The sequence below is a fragment of the Molothrus aeneus genome, chromosome 2, assembly GCF_037042795.1.
Source record: "Molothrus aeneus isolate 106 chromosome 2, BPBGC_Maene_1.0, whole genome shotgun sequence".
Lineage (NCBI taxonomy): Eukaryota > Metazoa > Chordata > Aves > Passeriformes > Icteridae > Molothrus > Molothrus aeneus.
In genome coordinates, this window is record NC_089647.1 from 30756811 (window position 1) to 30776372 (window position 19562).

A 19562-nucleotide genomic window follows, 5' to 3' on the forward strand; every position below is an offset into this window, starting at 1 on the left:
CCATGAGATGAGCAGAGTGTTTCTTTGGGGTGTGCTCTGATCATGGCACCTGTGGGAGGGATGAAAAGGGTTGAGGGACCACCTCGAGTTGCCCCCCTTTGCAGAGCTATGCTCCCTTGCAGAGGCCTCAGCTCCCATGGCCTAGGGAAGGGAAGGATTACATCTAAGCACAGTCCTTAAAACAGCTTGTTCAGGGTGTCTTTGAAGGCAGCAAAGGAGAGGAGCATGTGGATAAGCATGATGTGAATTGTGACCAGTGCTCCTGTATTACCTGACACAGACTTCAGTTTGTACCAGAGGATGTCAAGGGAGGAGATGTGATCCCCACCATCCTGCCCTGGCTCTGACAGTGGGGCTTTTTGTATGAGATTTAACTTATTTATATTTTTATATATAACCACCTTTGGAGTTCTGATGATTATAAGAGGTTGGGTTATGAGGAAGCACACAATATTTCTAAGAAGGAAGAACAAACACCTGTAGTAATCCAAGAGAGGCACTGAGGCAAGCAGTGTGCTGGGTCCCTCATGATAATGCCCAGGTGCTGAGCACAAGCTTTACATATTGGTGATGGGCACGTGCTAGATCTCAGCCAGCCAACCGCACCAGGATCTCACAGTTTTGGAGAATTTCATCACTGAAATAATGGTAAGAAACTCCTGTGGTGTTTTCCCTGAACAGTCTGATTCAGACAATACTTCTCAAAAGCTTAAAAATAGCTTTTGTTGATGTCTTTGAGATTTGTAATCAAATTAGTTTTGCACTAATTCTCAAAACGGCTCCTGGTGCCAGGAAAGCAACTTCAGTGCAATCTTCCAAAGGCAGTGAAGCAGCAAATTGCTTAGCAAGAGGACGTGCAAGGCCAGCAGATTTTGGCTTAATCTCACCCACTTCTCATCAAAATGGCTGCTTTTGAGTGACAAAATAGATACAGTGGAGCTGTGTCCATCAGGGAGGGAAAAACCAATTTCATCAGGCAGCAGCAATAATTTACTAGCCCATCTCCTCAAAATGGCTCACCCAAATCATTGGGAAACAAACCTATGAACATTTTTTTCCTAGTTCTAGGTGGTACATGTCCCATTAGCTTCTTCCTGTTAACACTGAGTCATTTCTTTGCAGTCACCTGGCAGGACTAAGACATGGGCATGCATCAGTGAGAGGACTGCAAGAAGATGGAGTTGAGCAACCACATGAACCAGCACCTGAATGCAGACATCCAGCACCAGTTCTTGCTGCTTAACTTGTTGCTTTCCAACCATCTAGAGTCCAGTCTTGCAGCCTCCCTTCATGGCTGAGACATTGCTTTGTAATGCCCTTGTCACCACAAAGGGCAGAAACTAGACTTCAGAATTTAGAGTTTTCATGGAAAACACAGGAGGAAATGTTGCAAGCAAGATGAATAATGCTACCATGACCTCTCCTTTTATCACTAGTGTGAGAACCACAACTCCTCCAGTTCTCTTTGGCCTGTCTGGTAGCAATGAAAGGTACCACACAGTCAAGATCTTGCAGAGAAAACAGTGTAACATGCACAGTCTGGTTGCTTCGTGTAAGTTTTAACATAGGCTGGCTGCGAAAGAATGGGTCTTGCAGGCACAACATTTCCTGGAAAGCTTCAGGAGGTGGAGCACCATTGGAGAGTGTGAGCACTGGACAGGGGAGGAGTCCCACAAGCTTGGGAAGACCACCCTGTTCATCTCTGTATGGTGCCCTCCTGATGATAAGGAGTCACTGGTGTTCTTCTAATACAGCTTCTGAGCCAGAAAAAGAGCTCATGGCAGCAGCCTAAGGAGTGCCTGTCCTGGACAGGTGGCTGCAGGCAGCACAGCTGGAGGCATCTCCAACCACACTTCCCTGCAGCAGAACCAGCTGTTCCTGCCTCCTAAGATCAGCTTCTAAGCCAGAGGAATACGCAACGATTGCTAGAAGAGAGTGGAAGTAAACAGTTGAGAAATAGACAGGAATCTCCTTGTTTTTGTGGACATTTTCTCTGAATTTTTGAGTGCTGGGCCCAGCAAGTGTATTTTATTTCTTCCCTGTGGATTTGCTGTGCTGTTATTGGGACCAGGGCTCAGTTTGTGTTTGCTAGGCTGTGGCTGCTCTTAGGGCATCTCTGTTGGCACCAACACAGCTTGCTTCAACATGTCACTATATGCAGCATGTGGCTCATCCTCCTGGGACACCTGTTTCCCCATTCAAAGTACCAATACCATCCAAACCTTCTACATTTAGGCTTCCCTAGGATATCACCTTCCTGCAAGAGAGTGATTTAAGCGTCTACTGACCAGCAGCTATGACAGTGGTAAGATGTATGGGATCCATATGTGCGTGGCAATCTTATCTGATGCCAAACCAAGGGAGGATGCAACTCCATGGGAACCTACACACTCTTTCCATGACCACCTTCTCCCAGCATGAGGCTGAGATGGCACACAGGCATCTCATCCTCCACCTGAATTTTCCTCCTCTGCTTATTTCTACCCCTTCACAGCTCTTCTGGAGCCCCTGTTGCCATCAGTCTGCTCCTGCCAAAACACTGTGCCTCCCTGACACGTGTTGTGAGCCAAGGGCTGTGTTTGTTTAACAGCTTTACAATGTTGAGAGGCCAACAGCTTAACAGCCATAAAACGCTGCTTTGCAGCACAAATTTCCAGCTGTGCGGTCCTTTGCCGGCATCAGGTTCCTTCACAGTTAAATTACGGCTGCCAAAGGCCCTTAATGTCACTGAGAAATATTTTGACACTTGGCAAGTACTTCTTTTAAAGACTTGTTTGTTAAAAAAAAGTGCCCACCATGCTCCTATTGCGATGTGAATCCTCCCTGGGCACTGAGAACCGTGGCTGCTGCTCAGTTTTTTTCCACCTCAGTAGTGCAGTGGCAAAGTTAAAGTTCACAAAACGGAGCTCTATCCAGCTGGATGCTACCTGGAGCTGGCTGTTTTATGGGGAGCTGGGTTGGCAGAGGTGAGGCAGTGCTGCTGGGTTCACTGGCTGAGTGTACTTAGCAAGGATGTTTGGGGGACTCAGGCAGTGGTTGGGACCCTTCCTGTCCCATCTGGTGGCTGAGGAACCAGAAGAGCCAAACCAAACAAGGTGGCTGCTCTTGAGCAACTGAGACACCACCATGGGTGGCAGGAGATACCATCCCACTGCTCCAGGAGTGAGGTCCCTCATGTCCCCCATGGCTGTCCTGATGGTGCAATGCAGTGACAGAGCTGGTGGCATCAGGGTAGAGAGCTCAGAGAATATGGGGCCTCCAAGTGCCTAATAATCCAAATGTTTTGGCTGACAGCCCAGAGAGAGGCTTTATTAACTATGGTTATAGTGAGGGACATTCAGACAGCATCTTCCTCTCTGCTCCCCTGTTCTCTGCAAAGTGAACACAGAGATCCAGCCCATAACCTGCCTCAGAAAAAAAGAAAAGAGGTGAGGAAAATAATAATTTCAATATCAGTAGAGCCAGGTATCCATTCCTGGGGAACTTGCCAAGTGCCACAATTGTGAGAAGGAAGCAAATAGTGACAACATGGAGAGATGGCTCTTGGTGGGGCCTGTAGGAGTGGCCCACCCAGTATTATCTTAGCTTCGAAGTGAGGAGCTTGAAACAGAGACTGTTAGCTTTGGGTTGAAAGGGATGTTCTTTCAATTAGGATCAACTTCTGAGCCACATCTCTCTAAACTGAAACACTAGTATTTTTACCACCACACCCTTACAGCACATAGAGGGGGAGAGGAGAGAGGACAGAGGACAGAGGAGAGAGGAGAGGAGAGGAGAGAGGATAGAGGAGAGAGGAGAGGAACCTGTATATTTCCCAGGAAATCTCTCTGTCCTGCTCCTTCTCCCCCTGACAACAACTTCATGCCCACCAGCACTGCACACCAGTAGTGTGAAATAAACCTTCCAAAATCTGACCTGACACAAATCACAGCATCTAATCCAAGCTGGCAGGCAGGATGAGTGACCTAGCCATGACATCAGGCAAATTTCTCACAACAAGATGAAGCTGGGGACTGAGTGATTCAAGCAGGAAACCCCACAGCAGGGCAAGCAGGTGCTTGTGTCCCCGATTTGCCCAGAACCAGAGAGGCCCTGGGTGCAGGATGGCTCCTGTCATTGCCTCTGCAGCCACCAGCTGGCAATGGGAGTGCCATCAAATCCACAGAAAGCCAGAAGTCTGTCCCAGCCCCACAGTTTTCATTCTGCAGTGCAGATTAGTCTTGAACCCCATTGAGCACATTCTCCCTCTGGCTCCATTCACATCTGGTGTGGCAGAGAGGAGTTCACACTTCAGGAGCATGTAAGAAAGACCACAGCACCTGGAAAGGTCTCACCGTTCTTTCCATCCACTGTGTCCCCTCCAGGCTGCCACCACTTCAGCCATGCTGGCAAGATCATCCCTGGGAAAGGGGAATAGAGATGCTGGGGGTGTGCTGAGAGCATGTGTCTGGTGGCTTGGGTCCCTCAGTGGTGTGCTGGTTTTGCCATCTGCAGGAATTACAGCTGTTGGACTCTGTAACCCCGCGCTGGGGCGGATCCTGTCCTGCCCACCCCTCCCCACAGCCCTGCAGCAGGAACAGGGTCCCCTGTTGTGCCTGGTGCTACCAGCATCAGCCAGTGAAGCCCCGTACAGGAGGATTGTAGAATAACCTACTGGTGACCTGTATAATAATGTTGTCTTCCTCTGTGTCCCTAGGGGCTTTTTATCTCATCTGATGGACAGGAGGATGCTGGTTTTATTATTCATGCAAGAACACCTCTCCCCTCCTTGTGTAAGTGTTAACTCAAAGGAAATGTGGCTTGGAGGTAGATTTGTAAGCAGCAAGAAAGCCCCCTCTGTCTATGCAGGTGATTGTGCTCACTGATTGCCCTCACACAGCTCCAATTCCCAGGGCAAACAGAGCTCCCTGAGCCCCACTCCTGCCCTTCCAGCTCCCCCCGTGGTTCTCCTTGCCCACTGCTGGCTCACAGCACCCTTCCATATGGTGCTGGGAACAGGCAAGTCCCAGCCCTGCTCCTTGCACCCTGCAGAGGGATGGAGGCTGTTCCCTGCTGATCACACTCCAGCCCAGCCGAGCTCAGGGTGGGCTCATTATCAGCCCCGCTCCGGGAGCCGTGATTGGCAGCGCTAATAACGCCTCGCTGCAGCTGTGAGACCCTGCGGGGCACGGGAAACCTTGCTGGGGCACAAAGAGCCCCCTCCTTGCTCAGGAATAGAGGGAAGGAGATGCAAAATAAAAAACCAAACCAACCCAGTGCATATCTCAGGCTGTCAAACTGACCTTCCCTCCCGGGATTCTTTTTCCCACTCCTGGAGGTGTAATTAGGCTTCAGAGCACATGTGGAATCACTACATGTGACATCCACCCAAGGGCAGCAGAGCCAGCAGGAGACGTCCCAAGCATCACTCACGGCTGGGAGAGAGAGGGGGTTTCAAGGAGGAGAGGCACAAACACAGGCTCTTTATTTGTAAGATCATTTAAAAAAACATAAGCTTCATAAACAGCTCCTACCATCAGAGATGTTTGCTACCAGGGAAGGAAGGGTGTGGGATAGGCTCAGAGCTACAGGTACACTGGGGTGAGCTGGAGGATCTGCTCCCCACCTCTGCCTGCTGTGAACGGGACGAGCAACACAGCAGTGACACAATGTGGAAAACATTTCCCTTCATATTTATTTTAGGGGAGTTCTCTCCTTGGAAAGATTTCAGTAGCTTTGTGCTGCATGGTCAATCTTAGGAAAATAAAGATTTCTCTCTGGGACGTGAGGGCACTGACAGCATTTCTGATGGGATGCTGGAGTGCCTGATTAAGGATGGGATGGAAAAACAAAATACCAAATAGTGAGGCTGTACTTACACCACCAGACAAGCTGTGACTGTCTGAGAATGTAGGACACGGGAAACCCTGGGAGGTCCAGGAGTGCTCCTGTCTGGAGGGTATAGAAAGGATGGACCCAACTCTACTGGAGAAGCACGGATATAGCATGAGATGCGATGGAAAAGTCTCATGAGATGTAAGGAAAGGGCTTCACAATGAAGGGCAGAACAACAAAAAACCTAGATGGGGTGGGTGATGTCCATCTTTGGAGATGGCCAGAATCTGCCTGGACAAGACCAGGAGTAACATGATTTACCTCCGGACTTGGCCCTAACTTTAAGCTAGACCTGTCTTGAGTGGGAGCTGGTTCAGAGACCTCCAAAGGTCTTTTCTGACCTCATTTACCTCCAAATCTAAATCACTCTTCCCTAATCAGGTCCACTCACAGTGAAGAGTATTGAACTTGTTGTATGGAGACCTGATGAGGCCACTCAGACTCTGAGTCCTGTTGTAGGACCAGTGTAGCCACCCATTGCACATCCACCCACAGCACTTAGCATGGGAATGGGCAGCACTGGCATTTTTCAACTCTCATTGACTAAAGCAACCTTTCCTGGGTAATTCCTTCTACTGAAAGCTGGATGGCAGTGCCCTTACAAGTGTGAAGGTGCTAGGAAAGCAAGGGGTTCACAGGAAGAACCAGGAGCCCAGCTCTTGCCTCGGGGCTGGCAGCAAATGGTCCATGTGCAGAGCCTCCAGTGCATTCCTCCGGCTGCACATGGATTTTGTTATCTGGAATTATTTCCTGCTATTCAGCCCTGTCCTGTACTCCACTCTGTTATTCCTTGCTGAAATCTCTCCCACTGCCCTGCCATGGCACATCCTTTGTGGGGCACTGGAGCAGCACCCAGAGGAGGTGCAGGCAGGTGAGTGGGTGTGGGATAGACAGAGCCAGTGGCTCCCTGGAGATCTACAGGACACCCAGGCTTGTACTTTGTGGCCTCTTGGAAGGCTGACAGGACACGGGGCTGCAGCAACCAAACAGGATGTTCCAGCAGCCTGTGATGTGGTATTTCACTTGTCATACACATTGTGATACTACAGCCATACATATTTTACACGAGGTACATCAAGGCTGCTGCTCTCCAGGTCTGTTTGCAAAAGCCAGCTGCCACCACTGGCTGCACTCAACCCTGCGCTCAAGGGCCCACCAACCCACCAGGCCAAGTCAGCCTGTGCCATGTGAGCACACCAAGAGCAAGAGCAGACTTTAGTTTGCTTTTTCAAGTTTGGGTTTCTGGAAGCAAAAGCAAACTGCTCAGAGTTTTTTTTTTCCCTCCTGAGACTCTGGTATCAGTCTCTGATAAGAGCTTTCCCGGCCATTACACAAGTAGGGCTGGACATGGGAATGCATGATGAATAAATGACTTGGAGCAAAGCATTTTGATAACTGAGTTTTTCTAGCTTTCTGGCCTCTACAAGAGCAAAATAAATTCCACAGCACTGTCAGCAATTTCCCTTCCCTCAGCCCTAGCTTTGGGCTACCTTGAATTCCTACCCTCATGGCCCAGAGAAGCTGTGCATGCCCCATCCCTGGAAGTGTTCCAGGTCAGGCTGGATGGGGCTTAGAGCAACCCTGTCTAGTGAAGGTCGCCTGTGGCAGAGGGGTTGGAACTAGATAGTCTTTAAGATCCCTTCCAACCCAAACCATCCTAAAACCATGCTCCAAAAGCACCCATTCTGTGCTGGCAGGAGCCACAGTTCCTGCCCCAGGATTCTTTGGCAAGTGTACACCCGCCTCTGCTCACAAAAAGCTCATTGCATGGATGAGTCAACCCATGAGTGACCCGTGATAGTCACTCCAGGACAGGGCATCATGAGACAAAACAGCACTGCACATGTCCCCTCTGCCTTCTCCTGGAGGTTGTGGCTGTTCTCCCACCCTGTGTCACTTCTTCCCAGCCCTCTGTGACACCCAGAAGACACTCAAGAGAGGACAAGGTTTACTTTCACCAGGCTTGGGCTTTGTTGAGAGAAAATTTCCAGGCAGGGCATCGCATTTTGGGGCTTCTTTTGTCCCACACCCTTGAGTGTCCATGAGCCCTAGAGTGAGACAGGGAAGGGGCTGCTGTCTGTTCCCTATCAGTGAAACCTTTTCAAGCTCTAAACACTGCTTGTGTTTCAAAGCAAGCCTGAATTAAAGCAGTGCTTTTGAACAGAGAAAAGAATCTGAAAAAGCCAATTTGAGATTCAGCTGTAATCAGTTGGAGATATACAGCCATGTCAGGTCTAACAGTGAATCCTGTAATTAAACTGCTCTGCCCTCAATCTCCCAGGTGAAGGCAGATGGAAATACAGACGGACTTAGAATTGGATATCAGGAGTGAGAGGTGTGTCAGAATGCTTTCCCCTTCCCTTGGCACGCCACTTCCTTTGCTTAAAGGCTGCAGAATAAATGCCTTACAAGGTGATACTGAGACTGTTCTGAGTTTAACAGGCTCTATGCACAGCAAAAACCACCACCCAATTTGGTTTGATAGGATGAGCTGGAGATATCATGGGGGTGAAGCTGATAGTAAAGTGTGAGGATGTTTTTCCTGTCATCTGAAGGAGTCTGGCTTGTAGCAGGATATTTTGGATAGGCTTGCCTTTCCAGGGATGATTTCTAATTTTAGAAAAGCTCTGAGGCTTGTTAATTTTCAGCCACTTTAATGAGCTGTCTCATCATCTGTAACTACTTCCAGCTCAGCTAACCTCTGCAAGGGGAGAAATTAGCCTGATTTGGCTCATATTGAACTCACAGTCTGCTAGACAAACCTTTTCACCTCCTCATGGTAGCTGTCTGGGTGGCAGGGCCAACATCACAGCTGCTGGCATGAAGGGGACAACAAGAAAGACCAAAAGGCTGTAATGGCTTCTCTGCAAGGAACTAGTGAGACAGGTCTGGAAAAGTGTCAGCATAGGAGAGATGCTGAGGAAACCATCAGTGGCAGGGAGAAGGTGATGAAGATGACCTACTCCCTCTCACCCAAGACAAGAATGACAGGATATCATAGGAAAGTAACAGGAGCCAGGCTTGGGGCACACAAAAGGAGACTTCTCTTTGGGCAACACAGTAATGACCTTGCTGAAGGTCACTGAAGCTTGCTCAGGAGGATTCAAGTTTAGCTGGCCCCAGCTGGAGACTGAACAAGGTCACAGAAACAAAATCCCCCCAAGGTCACCAAGTGCCACCATATGTGATGATGGATGTCTGCAATGAAAACTGTTAACAACAGGGAAAATACTATGAGGAGGAGGAGGGAGTCTTGCCAGCCTAGATGCTGGCTCACTGACCACTGTGCAACATTCCACATTGAAAGGATTTGGGAGTGACCCTCTATGGATGTTCAAATGTGCCAGGCTTGGAAGGGGCAAGGGAGGTGACACTGTTCACACCAACCCTCATGGCAGAGCTCAGCCTTCGTGGCTTCACATGGTGCCCTTGCTTTGCTCTGGGAAACGTGGGTGTTTCCCTTTTGGCAAGACAGAGAGGCAGGAGGCTGTGAAGCCAAACACATTAAATGTGGGCAAAAATGAGAAATGGAGCCAAAAGCTGCTATGAGAAAGACAGCTCTGCGGAGATCAGCACCAATGGCACGCAGCTGGATTCTCATGGTTTAGTTGATTTTAGGGTCTCAGGTTCATTCCTGCATCTTGAAAGGGCATCTGAATGAGTGGATTCCCTGGTGCTTCATAACATTGTAAGCTCATGTGAATGCCTTTCCTTAGTTAAAAATGATTTCTCTCCTCTTACAGCTCACCCTTTTGGATGAAACTCATGGAGACTTAATTATCTCATCCTTCTGTCAAGCCCCTCCGAAACCTGCTGGGGGCTTCACTGGTTTCCAGGAGACACTCACAGAAAGCACACACACACACAGACACTCCCTGAGGCTCTCCCTCAGCCCCGCCAGCTCACAGCCCTGCCCACTGCTCTGCTAACAGGCACCCAGCTCAGGCAGTCAGGTTAATGGATTGGAGGGCAGTGGGGGATAATTCAGGGTACCCATGGGGACAGCCCTAAATCTGCACCATGCAAGGGTCCAGATCTTACCTGTTGCACAGCTGGTTGAGGATGGCCAGCTAAAATATGTAGATTGCTGGATTCAAGCCTGCTACAGTGAGGTACATCTTTCCAGATGTGCCCAATAGCCAAAACATCTGTCAGTGACAACACTTGGTTGGGGTCTGTGTTGAGTCCTCACAACACTTCCAGTTCTACAACCCTGTGCCTACAAAAGGAAATTTTCTCCAAGTTCTCCCATATATGTGAGAAACACATATTCAGGCAGTTCAGGACTCCTAAGGTCCCTTCCAACCTGTATTATTTTGACTGTAAACTGATTTATTTTATATCACAGGCTTTTAATTAAATGCACACTTATGCCCATATGGACCCCATTAACCGTTCATTTGTCCTCATGTTTAGCCACCACTTCCAGAAAGAAAACAACAAGCAGGGGGTTGGTTCCAATCTGTCACTTTGTGGGTTTGACATCTTGCAAGGGGCTCTCATGATGCCCTTTTCCACTAGACTGGAGCTCTCTTAGCATGTTCATAGAGAGAAAATATCACCATCACCTGGCTATCCCAACCCCTCATCTCTTCCAGGAAACGAACCAGCCACCAGTCTATGAATTTCTGTGCTAAACATCATTTCTGCAATACTGCCATGTTTTCTTTCTTCGTCTTCAGCATCAACATTAGCAGTCAGCTACTCCAACACATTTTGCTGTTGCTGCATATAAGGAAAAATAAATGCACCTCCTACCCCTTCATTTAGACATCAAAGGTCACTGTAGCTGTTTCTGCCGCAGCCTTAACTCACATTTCGCAGTTTCTTTCTACCAAACCCAGAAAACCCTGCATTTGGTGATTCACCGCCCCTTTCTGTAGGAACAATCTTATTTCTTTCTCCTTTGATGTTCAATTTTGCATTGGGCTGTCCTCTAACATATTTTTTTCAAATGTGCTCTGCTTGCCAAGTGATCCAGACTGCCCTGTCTGATGAATTTGTCTTCAACATTTACCGTTTCATTACCCTTGGTGCCACTGGCAGCTTCTCCCCACAGGAGCCATTAGATCTGCTTCACTTAGGCAAATGCTAAGACTTAGTATTAATCCCTGAAAAACAGCATGAAGAAGAGCCCCATTTCTGGGTGACATCTTCCTGGGATCTGCCAGGTTTTAACTCACTTGCCAGGTGCTTGGGGCTGTATGGACTAAGCCCTCATTTCCTGACAGCTCGCCTGACATTGGCAGACCTGTGGGCTCTACCACTTGGCCCAGGATTGATTCTGGGCATCAAGCTATTGCTGCCTAGGAAGTCCCTTCCGAACATTTCTTTTGCCTCCTGGATTGGAAGTAACTCCCTCAGTCAGGATTAATCTCATCTGTTTCTCCCCATATCTGGAAAGCTGTTGTCTTCTTTTGCCATGCTTTGGTGGAAAAGTGAGAAGACCACTGCTTCCTGGACCTCCATGTGCTTTTCATACTGCTCTGCTCATCTTTTCCTCAAGTACCAGATTTTCAAACCTCTCCATGGCCCTTCAGTGACAGGAACCCTTATGAAAACCAAGGGAAGATGGCCATTGAGAGTTTTGGTTGCAGCAGAAGGCTTTAGCAGAGGCAGTCTCCAGAGACCATCCACAAAGAATCTGGAAGAGAGCAAGGAAAGCCCTTGGCTCCCTTGCAGGAGGAAAGACCTTCCCCAAAAGGTAGCACCTCAAAGGCACACGACCAAGGTTTAACGGGTGCTGCAAGAGCAGATGACTGGGTATTGGCAGAGTCTCTCACTTGATTAACCACGTGTTTGCCCCAGCCTTTGCCTTTTGCCAGCAAACAAAGCCCAGGGAAGATATTCCTGAGCTCATATACTCTATTTGGCTCTGGGAACTCAAGTACATAATAGGTCACTTGATAAACAGTAGTATGGTTTAGTCAACATGATGAGAAGATCAAATGGATGAGGAGTTGGCCCATTCAAAGGCAACCGACTCCTAATGAATGGTCACATCACTATTGTCTTCTACAAATTAGAGCCTATAGAAGCCCTTGCAATTGTATATTCGGGACGCTATAGGGTTTCTGGTCATTCCTCTTTCCAGTCTGACCAACAGCACAGTGAGAACAATAGATATTCTGACTCTGACCTGAAGAATGGTCACACATCTGGCTGGACAGGGCACAAAAATAACCTCGGATCATGGTGACATATTGCCTTATTTAATGACTTCTTTAAAATCAAGGCAGCCAAAGGGAAGTAAATCAGCTGAGGTGCTGAAAAACAGCCAAGGATCTACCAGGCTTCTGTGGATTAGCCTTTTCTCCTTAAATTTAAATGATTCCATTAAAAATCTCTGCAGCCAGACACAACTGAGGTTTCCCCTGACTGATCACACAACTCTCCTCATTTTGAAAACCCAGCTGGAAGCCCAGCTTGATGCCCGTGTGCCTCAGGCTTCAAAGGAGTGGACAGCAGGGTGGGTACTAATTCCACATTACCAGCACTCCATAGCAGTTCCTCCATCTGCCTGCTAATGTGCACTCAAAAACCAATATAAACACTTGTCTCAGTGCAGTGAAACAGGGGTAGCTCTGTTTTGTCCCTCAGCACAGATATGGTCAGTGGAGGAGGATGATGCCCAGCACCTCTCCCTCCACTGGAATCCCAGCGGCCACTGACCCAGCTGTTGACCCCATCAATAGCTGAAAAGCCTTTCCAAAAGCAGCAAACCTCTCTCCTTTCATGTATTATTAAAATTCTCACTGGTTAATTTATTAGGGTACTTTGCACTGGGAAAAACGACCTCTTTGTTGACCCACTTAAACATGCTCCATTCCAACACAAAATGGTCAGAAGGGTGAAAGGGAGAGCTGGGGAAGTTGTGTGCAGACTGATGTCCTTTGTCTCTGTGAGACAGCTCCAGGATGGAAGTACCGGGACTCCCTGGCACGAGAGCAAAGGGCTAGACACAAGCCTTCACAGACCAAACCACAAAGGAAACATTCAGCCCTTATGCCAAATGGACACAGCCAGAGAAACAAGACTTCCCAGTCTCGCTTCCTAGGCAGTGCTCATCCCTCCCTGAATCTATGGGTTCGGGAAAGAAACCTTGATTTCTCTCCATGCTGCCTCCTTCTAACAACCTAAATGCAAAAAATTATGAAGGGTGGTGGACGAACCCATCCACATGTGGTGGGATTTGCTCATGAGGCAGCAAAGGTGCATCCTGGCCATCCTCTAGTCAAAGATGTCCAGACCTATACCCAGACTCTCCTCTTACCTGCTCCTGTGTTTCTCTAGCATGAGAATCACTAGATTTGCTCCACAGAAATCCCTGATTCAAAGTATGTGGAGGAGCAGGGCACTGCTGAGCAAAAGCCACACTGACAGCGCAAACACCACTCAGCACCAAAAGTAGCCCTGTAAGTGAAACGAGCAGGATTAGCTGTAATTAGGTCTTGTTTTTCCATTAGTGTCATAAAGATAAAGCTGCTCTCCTCCCAGAAAGGCGGCCTGCAAAGTGCTCAGACTCTACAGGACTCTCAGGTTATTAGAGAGGACACAAAAGCTCCATTTGCTTTCATCAATGACAAAGCACCTGGAAAGTGCAGTGATGACAAAAAGACACCACAAGGTGCCTTCAAACCTGGAGGGATTGAGAGCTCCATCCTGTGCCCTGCTCATTGTCCTGACCATCACACCAGATTCCTGCTACGGAGTATATTAAAGCTCAAATGCTTTTCTGTGGCTCATCTCATGTGATGCGCTTTATCTCAAGCAAAGAGACTGCCAAATAACTCTGATACTAAGAGAGGAAGCAAAGAAAGGTTCATGAGGACACCTAGAATGTATCTGAAATTTCACCCCTAAAGAAATGACCTGGAAGAAGGACCTTGGAGATAGACATGGAACACATTACCCCTGCTTATTCTTACTTTCATAAAGCTCATAACATATCCTGGGCATTAGACGAGCAGAAGTACACAGAATGGTAGTGAACAGAATAAATTACAGGAGAAGGCTGAACGCAAGTTTGTGAGGTAGAAGTTTACAAGATCCAATTCTGCAGTTGCCATTAATCTGTCAAAAAACCCTGGAGAAATGGGGTTTTACCCTGTTGTGCCACCTTTTTCCAAGCATCAAATAAAGACTCAGACACAGAAGGATGTTACAAAACAATGACTGAACTGCCATCTGCAAAAATACTTTGGGGGTGGAAAGTGCAGTTATATGATGGCTGAGGAGTAATTTTTCTCCCTGCACCGTTCTGCAAACCAAGAGGTAGAAAACAGCATGTGGGAACCTGAACCTGCAGCAAAGAGGGATGGAAAGAGCAGTAACTGATGAGTTTTATTGCAGGATGTGTTAATCATCTCTCTAGACGATGGACCAGGATGGGGGTGGAGGACTTGGCAGCTGGGATTTGAGATGTATTTGTAATGCTAACACACATCTGGGATCCATCCTGGAACAGGAACACCGTGTCTGGACCAGGCAGGCCAGAAGAAAATGTTCTTTGTGGCCAACCTTCATGAAGGACCTGACCTGCTGAGCCAAGTGTGGCCTTCAGAGGTGTCCCTCAAGCAATCTGGGGTCATGGAATGCCACAGATACTTTCCAAAGGGAGCACAGAGTTTCTCTGAGTGATTTGCTCAGAAGCTCTAAGGACTGTCTTGTATGGACTGCCAGGGAAAAACAGGTCCAGTTCTCACTGTGAGCCTTTGTCCCCAAATTCTTTGGCAAGGCAAGCTGAGCATGGTGATCTGGTGGCTCAAGTCCATGCACAATGAAGTTGAAAGATGCTTTAACCTCTGTTTTAGGGTGCTGCACCTCCATCCTAGCATTGCTCAATTCAAATTTTTCTGCTTATCTGACACACATGGTGTGTCTCTCCCACCAGCATAACCCTCCATATATTTCAGTGCAGTTATCTCTGGCTCACAGCAGTGAGCAGGGCACCAAGGTATGGGCACGGGCATGCAGGCATGCCATGATCAGGGACTGCACTGACAGGTGATAAAACAGTCACCGTGTTCCTGCACAGGCCTCCATTTACAAACTCCTTTGGAGGCATTTCATCTTCAGAAAGCAACATTAATAAAATATGGGACCTCTCTGGCCATGCTAGAGAATGCATGGAGTATTGTGGCTTTTCTGCCCCAACTTGCATAGGCTGTTGGGTTTGGGAAAGAAAGATGGGGAGTCTACCCCAGTACCTGATACCTCAGATTCCCTGGCTGGGTGTTTCCAAGGATATGTTTTTCCAAGGATATTCCCTGTGCTCTGCAAGAGTCTGAGGGAAGGCACTCCTGATTACATCACCTCCTGATGCGCAGGGGATCCCATGCTTTGCATTTGCTGTGAACTTCCTGGACACCCTGTGCATCCCAGCCTGATGCTGCCCCACCAAGCTGCAGCAGCCCTGCTGCACATGGTTTGTGGTGGATCTGTGGGTGCCCTTTGTGAGCTCAAGTGGTTTCTGCAGCTGTGTAAACAGGAGTGAAGCCCATGATGGATCCTGACCTGTCTACAAGTGGCCTCCTCACCCTCCCACCAGAAAGGATGAGCAATGAAGACCCTGCTGGGTTCTCCACCCTGAGAAAACACTGGAGAACAGCTGTCCTTCACAGCAAGGGTGGGCTCCATGCGTAGCCCAGGCACTCCTCATAGCCACTCTTAGCATCCCAGGATGCAGAAGAAAGTCCAACATCAAGCCAAGGAGTCTCCTTGCTACAGACAGCAAAATCAAGTGAGAGTTTATTAACATCAGGAGCATGGAAGAATGAAGACTGGGAATATCTGCCAGCAAGACCATTTGATTACGTCTAGAGATAACATTTAACAGGGTTTTTTCTATGGGAGAAAGCAGCCCCCACACACACAGGTGGGCTGGGAGACAGGCTCTGAAGATCCCCTTGATGCTGCAGGTCTTCAGAGGGGTTTGAGTCTGGCAAAGCTCAGTTTCAGATAACTTCACTAAGGAGAAGAGAGGAGGGATGAGCCCAAGGAAGGACCATGAGACAGGCACCCACTGAGCTCCACAAAGATTGGTCCTGTATTAGTAGTGAACAGGGTGGAGCTGGGTTAACAGCTGGCCTTGATTAGCTGGTCCCTGGGTTCAGCCAAGGGGCCTTGGGGCCACCTCCTGTCTGCACTCAGTCAAACAAGACCAGGAAGCACCTAGACCCTATGAAACCCAGCTCTCCTTCTGGCTTCACATGCCACAGGCACCTGGATTTCCTATCCATCACTTGGTTTTCTTCTAGGATGGCACCTCCTGTATCACCATCAGGTTCAGGTGCCAGGATCCCAGGAAAGTATCAATAAACTTGAGGAAATTCAGAGAAGAACAAAGCAAACTATTATCATGGAGCCAGAGAGACTGACTTTCTGAGCTCATGTGTTTAGCTTGGCTTAACGGCAGCTTAGCAGGGGCTTGGCAACTCAACTGTCTGCAAATATTTGAAGGGTGTAAACACCAAGGACAAGAGAGAAATCACTGAGGGAGTTTTACAGAGTAGGCTGAGCAAGAATGTAGGCACTCACTCACCACCATTGCTAACTGGGGCTGGGGTCTCTCCATGTAAATTTACTGAAGCTCCCTGACCTTACAGCTGCTCTCAGGTCTCGGTAGCACCTGTTGTGTCTTGATGGGACACAGAGAAGCATAAACAACCCTTACTTTGGGTATTATACCTGAGGATGCCAAAAAGGAGAAGGTTCTTGGATGCTGGTGCTCATCAAGGCAAGGTCAAGTGGTATCTAACACCACACAGCCCTGTTCCCAGCAGGTCTTCAGGTTGTTCAACAAGCACACTTCCACACCTACACCCTGTTTTTCTCTTCTATCTCTAGCAGTTTCAAATCTAAAGCACAGGGATGAGGGCTGATTTTTAGCTGAAGTCTTAGGACAGACATGGCAAGAAATGTTTTGCTTATTCATAATAATTCTGCAAATTTTTTTCAGTTTCATTGGACAAAAACATCCTTGAATTTCCCTTCCAAGCTCCTGAAACAAATAATTTTATAACTATATTTGGCATTTCCTAACTATATTTGGATTTTTCCGTTTAAAGTCAAACTAACTTTCACACTGGAAGGGTTAAAACAATCACTCCAAAATATTTAATTTATAGTCAAAGAAAATACTTATTCATCTTTCAAGCTAACTTCTGTGGCTTCACAGAACTGCCAGAGAAACCCCCCAAAACAAGTCACCACGTCTCATGTCTCATAAGGTGACTCCAAACTGTTTGGACACCCTGGAGTGACGTTGCTAAACCCCAAACGAGGATATATCCCAGCAGGCACAAAAAAATTGCTTACGGAAGGGAAGATTCAAATTTAGAGTGGCTGCCTATCTATAAATAGTCTGCAGAACTAAAATACATTCCAGTTCGGCTGGAAATGCCTTTTTGCCTTGTACTCATAAACACTCCTGCCTTTTATAGTTGAAGCAAATATTTGGTTTCTATAGTTATAACAGTGAGTACCCAGTGGTCTTTATTTTTAATCTTCACAGTGTTTGCCTGAAAAGCAGGGTAGTGGTTTGTGGGGACCCTGGAGGAGTCTGGACCACAGGTGCATCATTAAAAATAAACCTGTGAACAACACAAAAAGCCCTCCCCAAAGTACCCAAACGCAGAGAGGTTTGCTAGTAAACAGCATTTGGCTTTTAGATGCGGCTCTAAGTGCGCTGGGAGTGAAAAAGGCCAAGGATCCAGTGATTGCTAATATAATAATGAGGCTCTGTCCTACTAATCTGATGTTCTCAAAGCACTTTGCAAGCATTAATCATCCTCCCAGCAGGGCACGGTGGGGATCATCACTCCGAGCACGTTACAGGCCCAGGGTGGATGGGGAGAGCCGTGCACAGTCTGAGAGATCGTGGATGTCCAGGGAGGGGGCGGCCTGCATTGCTTTATGGATATGTATATCCAAAAGCCACGGCCACCTCCCTGAAACTTGCCTTCAAAGGGGCCTATTTATCTCTCTGACAGCAGTACACACCAAAGCCCTGTTATTCAGTGCCTAATAAATCAAACACTCATCCACCAGCATTACTGATGGAAGGAAAAGGAAATTAAAGGTGACCTGCTTGGCTTGGAGATCACAGGATGCTTCCCCATCCACTTAGAATAATTTAAGGTGATTAAATCCTGCCTGTAACAACTAAACAGGTTTCACTTATTTTCATGTCCTGGCTTGGAAAGGATTTCAGGGTGGGATACTGGGCTTCCCAAGGGATGCCTGGAGATGATGGTGCAAACTCAATGCCTCCATCCCTCCAAGCAGTGAGCTTGCAAACCCAGACTTCTCCAGGGGCAGTGCTTTTCCTGGAAAACACCTGAATTCAGCTTCTTTGTAAATCCACAGCTGTTTCACTTAACATCCCTGAATTTATTATCAGGCTGGGCATGCCAAGAGGATGATGGGGCAGGAAGGGTGAAAAGTGAGTGAGCCCAGTCTCAGTTTTAGCAGGGCTGGGCTCCCACTGGCCAGCCAGAGACCTGTTTCCCCAGCTCATGCTCAGGAATGAGGGCTATCTTCATGCCTCATCCTACACCGTCTTCAGGAGAAGAGACTCACACTTGCTGAGGTCTGCCTGGCATACTCCTGTGCCTGTTTCTGATGGGCTGATGGATGTCAATGTGCCAGACAGTTGTGTGAAGCTGCATCCACCTGGGACAATTCCCCATTTCAGCTCTTCTACACAGCTACAGAAAGACAAGGGAAAGCTGCATGGGGAAAATAAAGCATCTGGAATCACAGGGGTTTACTAGGAGAAGGAGAATCTTTCAAATTGCAACAAAGGGGCAAGTTTCTGCATTACTCATTCATTCCTGACCTCTTGCTTTATTAGGGAAAGAGAATGTTGAATTATCCCAGGCCATGGCTGTCCTCACAGTGCAGGATGTGAAGAATGGATAACAGTGGGGGTTAACAGCCAGTACAAGACCCAGCTTGTGGCAAGGGGCTAAAGAGAACCGAGCACATCCACTTATGGCAGTCAAGGAGCCACTGCTCCCACCCTAAATTCATCAGCAATGAACATGGATGTTCCAGGTGAGATTAAAACCCCTTCCACGGCTTTTTGTTACTCACACAGTGCTCTGGGAAGAATTCAGCATTTTTTACCTCAGCAGAGGGAGTTCAGACATCCCCATCATCCTGCATCCTCCCAGACCTGGCTCTTAGCTCTTGCTTAAAGGCAGAGCTGCTGGAAGAACCTCACTGCCCTGCTGTGGGCAGGCTGCCTGCTGGCCACGTTGGGACATCTCCAAAGGAGCTATGACAGCAGTGCATGCACCTCTTGGATGCCTAGAGCCAGGCTTTCAACTCTCAGCAGTTCCTGCTGCCTTAATTTACCAAAATTAAGGTGCCACAGAGATGCTTTCCTAAAACAAAGAGGTAGTACCAGGTTCACCAGGGTGCTGTTGTGCAGCCTAGGACACTTGTGCTCCTGGGAGTCTCTGCAGAGATGCCACCCCCTCTGTGATGGCACAGAGCGTTGAAACCCTCTGAACACTGTGATTTGCCTCAGGAGCCAATGAGGCTCCAATACTTGCTCCTTAGTATGCTGCTACCTGCAAACAGCACGTCTTTGGCACCTCATCCCTCCCTCCTCTCCACAGCATTAAAATGCCTCACACTTGCTGTGTCACTGACTTCCAAGCCTGTGGCCACTCTGCAAT

At 48.0% G+C, this 19562-nt stretch overlaps 1 protein-coding gene across 2 annotated transcripts in view; it reads right to left on the reverse strand.

Annotated features, from left to right (window-relative positions):
• Positions 1 to 19562, reverse strand: part of GAB2 (GRB2 associated binding protein 2) — a 93067-nt gene that overhangs the window by 41346 nt on the left and 32159 nt on the right. The gene's annotated exons all lie outside the window — the stretch shown is intronic.